The sequence below is a fragment of the Cavia porcellus genome, unplaced genomic scaffold (assembly GCF_034190915.1).
Source record: "Cavia porcellus strain 051 isolate PalLab524CR breed Dunkin Hartley unplaced genomic scaffold, mCavPor4.1 scaffold_19, whole genome shotgun sequence".
In the NCBI taxonomy this organism is placed as follows: domain Eukaryota; kingdom Metazoa; phylum Chordata; class Mammalia; order Rodentia; family Caviidae; genus Cavia; species Cavia porcellus.
Genome location: NW_026947502.1, coordinates 18,133,946 through 18,141,533, shown reverse-complemented (window position 1 = coordinate 18,141,533; position 7,588 = coordinate 18,133,946).

The following is a 7,588-nucleotide window of genomic DNA, read 5'->3' as shown; positions in this document are numbered from 1 at the left end:
GCTAAAGTTATAATCATAAATACCCTGTTGATTGTATTATTTGATTCCTGCATACTTAATTGATTCTTTGCCTTTGTCTCCTTTAGACTTAAAGCTGTATACCTACCTAAGATAAAAACCAGATGTCTTGTGACTGTGGAAGAGACAGATAACTTCAACTGTGGGCCAGATCCCAAGGCAAAAGGCTAAATGTGGCCTTCAAACCCCACAGGGAGACTTTCTTAATATGGCTTTTCATGTTTTCAACAACAGAGATAATAAATAACAATCTGATCTTTTAGCAGTGACACTTGGAGCTCTGAGACAGGTAAACTGACATAAGGTAGAGCTGTGTGAGCCCCTCCTGGACCATGCTTCAAATACATTAAAGAAGGACTTCAGGCAAGATACTGCCCCAGTCCTTGTGTTCTTTGGGGCTTTGTCCCTATTGCTACCTCAAGGGCCACTGGAAGAGCAACTGTCCTAGCTGGCAGAGAGCATGTAAGCCATCCTCTAACTCCTTGTACTCACTGGAGACTCCATCACCACCAGATTCATCACTGACTGATCTTCTTGGACTTGCTGCTGAAGACTGATGGGGTTCAGGGGCCCATAGCCCTCCATTAAGGTATCCTTCTTAGAGCCCCAAGTCCCACTGGAGATCTCAGGTAAGACATTCTCTATACTTTTGGACATAGAGGCCATGTATAGTGTTCTTCCTGAGCTTTCAGGCTGCTGTATTATGTCCTCACTCTCTATAGTGGGTATTGATGGCCAACCTATGAGCCTTTGCAGACAGGGCCTATTCCATGCAGGTTCTAGACTCCCTTCTTCTCTGTTCAATCCCACAGTTTGAGATACCTCCAATCCCACCAGCGCTATCCATGCCATGCCTATTTTAATTCATCTCAGGGATCCTTCAATTTTTCCTTGTGTTCCCCACAATCCTATAGTTCCCAAACATTTATTAGTACTTATATACTTACTAAAGTCCTGTTACAGGAAATCATCCCAAGGACTACAACCAAGGTGGAGCGGCCCATACCTGGTCTTCTTGGCAGCCCCTACAGTGGTCAAAGTTGCTGGACTCCCATCCTGGTTCCAAATCACTCAAGTGGTGCCCTCCCAGCCCTAAATCGAACCATCCTATGCCCACCTATCTCTTTCACCAAGGCCTCACAGCCACAACTTTCAGGCTAAGTCATGTTTTGTTATCCAATTTGGTTCCAATTCCAATCCAATTTCTTACATTCTATTAATTATCCTTTTTACAGCAGGACTCTCAACAGTCTTTCCTAAAGACTCCTATATAATGCGTAAGATCATCTTCATATTGTTCTATGTGACAACTGTCTGAGTTCTCTCTACCCTCAGCTGTTTAGTCAAATGTGAGATTCCTAAAGGCCTTGGCTCTCACCTTCCTTATGGTGACACAGCCATGGCCATCCCCATCCCTCTTATTCTTTCCAGCTCAACTCATGGACCAGAGACAAGCCCTACCTACCTACACTCTTAACTTCTACCCTTTCGGATGGGGGAATAATCACCTCTCATAACTTTGCTCCTCCTAACCTCACACTTATTTTTCAGAATTCTACCGTGCTGTGGTAATGATTCTACCTCACTGTGGTCCTGATAAAATGACATATCTAAATCAAAGGCAACTTTGCTTCTACCTCTCCTGGGTCCTTAAATATGATAGTGGCCTGCCTCCTCATAGCACCTTGTCTTTTTGTTTTTCCAGTCTAAAGTGCAGGCATTCACAGTGATAAAGTTGTCTTGGCTGAAACACCTGGCACCAGCTTCTGCATGGGCATCAAGCTTCATCCCATCAACCTTCTAAACCCCAATATGGTGCCCCCTTTCAGCAGGAATTAGTGAGAGAGAGAGAGAGAGAGAGAGAGAGAGAGAGAGAGAGAGAGAGACTTGGCTCTTTTTCTAACAATAAAAAGATGGGAATGAAAGGATTTTGCCCTAGATAGGACATTATAATAGTGGGAGGCGGGACCAAGGAACATTTACCTTGAGGTCATTTTCCCTGCCCCTAGGCAACTTACCTGTGGTAAGTTCCAGTCAGCTCCTGGTCATTCAGCGATGCCACCTTTAGGCACCACCCCAGACAAAAGCTAGATGTATGTCCCCCACACCACATGTCCACATGAAAAGCCAGACTCCCAGTGACTATGGGCTTTCTCTCCATGTTCTTAGAATAAAGGCCATTTTTACTTTATATTCTCTCTCCTTTACTGTGCCAAAAACCCTATCAGGAAGGAGGCACTGACTTCCCTTTTGTCCTTTTCACCCTTGTTGCTACCTGCTGCCATGATGGTTGCCCTTCAGCCACACCACCCTGCCTTGGAACCAGTTGAATATGGATTGAAACCTCCTAAAACCCTAAGCTAATAAACCTTCCCTCCCTTCATGTTGGGTATTAGGTATTCTGTCCCAGCAATGAAAGAAAAGTAACCAAGATCCCTTATTTCAGCATTCCCTGAAGTACTGAAGAAAATACAAAAGCAGAGTCAGGGGTGGTGGCACACATTTGTAATCCCCAGTCCCAGTACTCAGGCGGTTCATGTGGAGGTTCACCCTGAGTTGGAGGCCAAGCCTGGGCTACATAACAAGTTCAAGGCCAACCTGAAATGCACAGTGAGGCTGTGTCTCAATCCCCCACCTCAAAAAAGTATAAAGTAATCCTGGTGTATGGAAGTGTTTGATGTATATATCATGAAATTTAGAAGCCAAAAAGAATCTATCAATAGACTATACAAATTATTTTTTTTTCTTTTCTTTTTTTGTATTTTTGTATTTTTACCAGTACCAGGGATCGAACTCATGATCACACCCTTGCAAGGCAGGCGCTTATGCCACTGAGCTAAATCCCCAGCCCCACAAATTATTTTTATAATTACATAATAACAATAATAATTAACCAAGTCAAAAGCCAAAATCGGAGGAAACATCTGAAACACATGAGAGATAAAGTGCTGATTCCCATGTTGTATAAGGAATTTAGGGTGAAAATGGGCTTACTGGGGACTGAACCCAGGGCTTCCAGGCCTAGCTATATCCCTAGTCCATTTCTTTAATTTTTTATTTTGAGATGGAAGCTCACTAAGTTGCTGAAGCTGGGCTTGAATTTGTGATGCTCTGTTTCAGCCTCCCCTTGCTGGATTACAGATATGCACCTCCATAGGCAGTTGCATAAGGAATTGTTGAATAGCAACTTAAAAAGAAAAAATTGGCTACAACATGGGTGTTTTCCATCCAGACTCATGCCTCCCTGGTTCTCAGGCCTTCAGTCTTGGGCCACTGGTTTGCACCATCAACTTTCCTGCTTCTACAGTTTATGTATGGCAGGTTGTAGGTTTTCCCAGCACTTGTAATCCTCTGAATCAGTTCTTCATAGTAAATTGCCATGTCCATATATCACCTACTGGTTCTGTTTTTTTGGTAAACTCTAATGTGGATTTTGGCATCAAGAATGTTTCTACAGGGACTTCCGGGAGAACATGGTGGACAAATAACAGCAGCCATGGAGGCTCTCTGAGATTACCAGTTTAGAATCTAGGAGTGATGCCATGTGAGGAGTTCTACATGAGGGGAGATGTACCCTGCCGACCCAGGAACGAACAAAGCTGAGAGAAACCAACTGGAAATGCAATCCTGATGCTATAATAGGAACAGATAAAATCTCAGTGCGGAAGCTGGATACCTCGCCATTGGAAGCCGCAATTTGAATTTCCTGCTGCCGATACTGCGTCCCAATCCGAACGGCAGGGAGAGAGATTCACAAAAGCTCTGAAAGCTGGAATCGACGAACCAAACGGTGTTGAGAGCGGGACTGGCAGGGAGCCCTGCATCGACCTGTGGTGAGTGAGAGAAATGGGGACCCTTTCATAGACTAGGAGGCTCCAACAGAGGACATTCTGGGAATGAGCAGACTAGCCGGAACAGGGCCCTGCAGTGACTTTAGTCATATATTCTCCTCTCAAGTGGGAGTGGTGGGTAGCGCTTGGCCTGGTGACACTGCGGAATAAGATCCAGTAGGCTAGCCCAAATCAGGTCCCTGTGCCTGGCGGCGCACCCTAGCAGTGAAGCATTCAGTAGGTTGACCTGGAGGGGCAGACCCAGCAGAGGCTGCCCAGGTCCGTGTCTCCCTAGTACACTGCAGTGGGCAGGAACACTTAACTGGTGGATTCAAACAAACTGTAACAGACAAAGAGAAAACAAACAAACAAACAAACAAACAAAAAAACAACCCTGGGGCTCCTACATACGCTTGTATGGAAGGAACAAAAAGTATGGGAAAAGGGAGCAACAAGAAAGGGTCCTCAGGGCTGGGGGTTTAGCTCAGCGGCATAAGCGCCTGCCTTGCAAGCAGGCAGTCGTGAGTTCGATCCCTGGTACCGATAAAAATGAAAATGAAAAAGACCAAAAAAAAAAAAAAAATTTAAATTTAAAAAAAAAGAAAGGGTCCTCAGTCCCCAATCCTGAGAACACTGATCCAGGAAAGGGAAATGCAAAAGAGAATGAAGACAGAAAATATGCAATATCAAACACGACACCTATAGACATAAAGTGGTATCTCCGGAGCCTCATAGATGAGTTCAAAAATGAAGTATTTAATGAAATAAAGCAAGAAATAAGTAGAATAGTTACAGAAATGCTAAGCACCGCCCCCCCCCCAAAAAAACATGGTGGAATGGAAGAACAGAAAAAAGGGGAGAACATGGCAGAGAAAATAGAGAGATGGAGAAAATAGAGAAAACATAGAATACGTGAAGCAGGTTCAAAGAGATTACCAGGAAACTAAAAACTCTATTGAAAGCTGGCATAACAGCTTGAAAGAAACTAAGGATAGATTATCAGAATTGGAGGACAGATTTGTAAGGTGGGAGCATGAAATGAAAAACTTCTTAAAAATAACAAGAAAACAAACAGCATACATAATACAAAGACTAGAAGATGATAAGAGGGTCCATAACTTAAGAATTAAGAACATAAAAAAGAAGAAGTAGGGACTCAAACAAATGAACTTCAAAAGCTATTCACAGAAATAATCCAAGAGAATTTCCCTAATTTAGCAAAAGGTAAAGATACTCAGATGTATGAGGCATACAGGACCCCAGCCACCTACAACCCAAACAGAGCTACACCCAGGCATATAATAATCAAAATTCCAGAAATCCAATATAAGAACAGAATATTAAAAGCAGTCAAAGACAAGAAACAGATCACTTACAAGGGAACACCCATCAGAATTACAGCAGACTTCTCGGCACAAACCATCAAATCACGAAGAGTGTGGGGGGAAATAATTCAAGCTTTGAAAGATAATAACCTCCAGCCAAGATTGATATATCCTGCACAACTGTCCCTAGGAATTGATGGAAAAACAAGGTGCTTCCAGGATAAAGAGGAACTAGGGGAATTTGCAATGACCAATTCAACTCTACAGAGATTACTGCAGGATATTCTAAAAATGAAAAATACCAAGATTCCAGAAACAGTGGCAGAGCGGCCAAAATGAATGGAGCAGAAAGCAAAATGAAGAGGACAAACTGACAGCTAATGACAGAAAAAGAGCTCAACAGAAATGAGGCAGAGAAGGTTGGATGGTAGGAACAGCCATTTTGGAGAAAACAAGACATCATAATAGGTAGTGCTGATTTAATATCCTCTTGTTTTGAAGTCCCATCAAGCTTTTGTTCTTCTGTCTCCATCGGTTTTAACGTGTTGTATCTTATTGGATTTTATTATATGTGATAATATAAACAAAAACTTTTATAGACAAGGAGATTATACAGAAACCATTGTTCATTTTCTGTTAGTTGATTCTAAATACCCTGTAATACTGTCATTCTCTTGAACAGTTTTACATTGTCTTGATACGTTTGATGCTACAGTATACGAAGTTATACCCAAAGATTTTAAGGGAAGAGACACTATGGTAACTACTATTATGTCGAGATTATCTTGTGGTGAAACACTATTTTGCTTAAATGGCTATGTTTTGACCTGCGCTGTTTTGTTGTTATGCCCTCTTTTTTAAAATCTCAATCTCCTTTTCATTATCTACTTTTTCATTTTTATCCTTTTAATTAAGGGAAAAATAAATAAAAATAGCAGGATATATTATAGTAACCCACTTTGATTTCCTATTAACTTGATTTGAAACTCTGTATTGCTCTCACCATCTTGTTTTGACTGATTTCCCTCTATTCTGTTATGCTTGATAGTACCAAGTTTGAAAGTATAGGCAACAACTATGAAGACAATAAGATTCATTGTGATGCCCATTCTGGTTGACTACTATCTTCTTTTTTTTTGTCTTTTTCATTTTTATCGGTACCAGGGATCGAACTCACGAGTGCCTGCTTGCAAGCCAGGCGCTTATGCCGCTGAGCTAAATCCCCAGCCCCGACTATTATCTTCTTTTGAAATCCTCTAATGTCTCCAATGTTTTGGTTTTATTGGTCTTATTCTTTACTGTTTTGTTCAATTTTATTATAATTGATGATTTAGGCAATTCTTAAGATAGCAAGAGGCAGTATGGTAACCATTGTTGATCACCTTGTATTTTGTTTTTACATTATGTATTATGTCCATCCTTTTGATTTGACTGACTCTGTCCTGGTATGTCACATTTGGTTTTACTTTCTTCAAAAAAAAAAAATAGGGCTGGGGATGTAGCTCAGCGGCATAAGTGCATGCCTTGCAAGCAGGCAGTCGTGAGTTCGATCACTGGTACCGATAAAAAGGAAAAAGACAAAAAAAAAAAAAGTAATAAGAACTGTGGGAGTAATAAAACCCAAAATGTGTAACTGTCATTGTACAAAAGAAAGTTCTCTAAAAGATATAACTGCATATATATTTAAGTGTATAAGATAGATAACCATGTTACTGAGTTTTGTTGGATCATTGAACAAGATTGTTTGCAGTCTCACTGTTTGAAAGTCCCCTCTATATGCTTTAATTTTGTAACTTCAACAAGTATTTCTAAGATGACAATATGTAATTAGCTGATGATTTCCTACTGTTTATTTTTTCTGAAAGTCTGTATAACTTGTACCCTTTTTCTGTTTTTTTTCTTTTTTCTCCTTAAATAAAATTAAAAAAAAAAAGAATGTTTCTACAGAATATACAGACTGCTTCCAAGATTTATCTATTATGAGTTGTGCTCCTACAAACACGGGTTTGAATGTAAAACTAATATGACGACTTTAGCTCTTTCAAGAAGATATGTTGAAGGCTTATAGCGAGGTCAAATGGAATTTCTATTTTTAGAGTCTGCCCCTGTGTTGAACTTCTGGTTATGATGATGTGGAGAGGTTCTCTTTTAATAGTGGCTATTTGGGGTTCTGTATGTTTCTGTATGTCTTACCTGTAATTCTTCCTCAGTATCTGTATATGTAATTTATTCCCTAAAAGCTTCCCCAGTGATTTTCTGCTATTATTTCTGCCTGTAGAGAACAGCTATTAAGAGCAACAACTGTACAACCCTGGCAAACAAGTAAATCAACAGTAATTCCATCCAAGACAAAATGGATACTGACATACTGTAAGAACAAATAATATACCACCTTTAATCTTAGGACAGATGAAT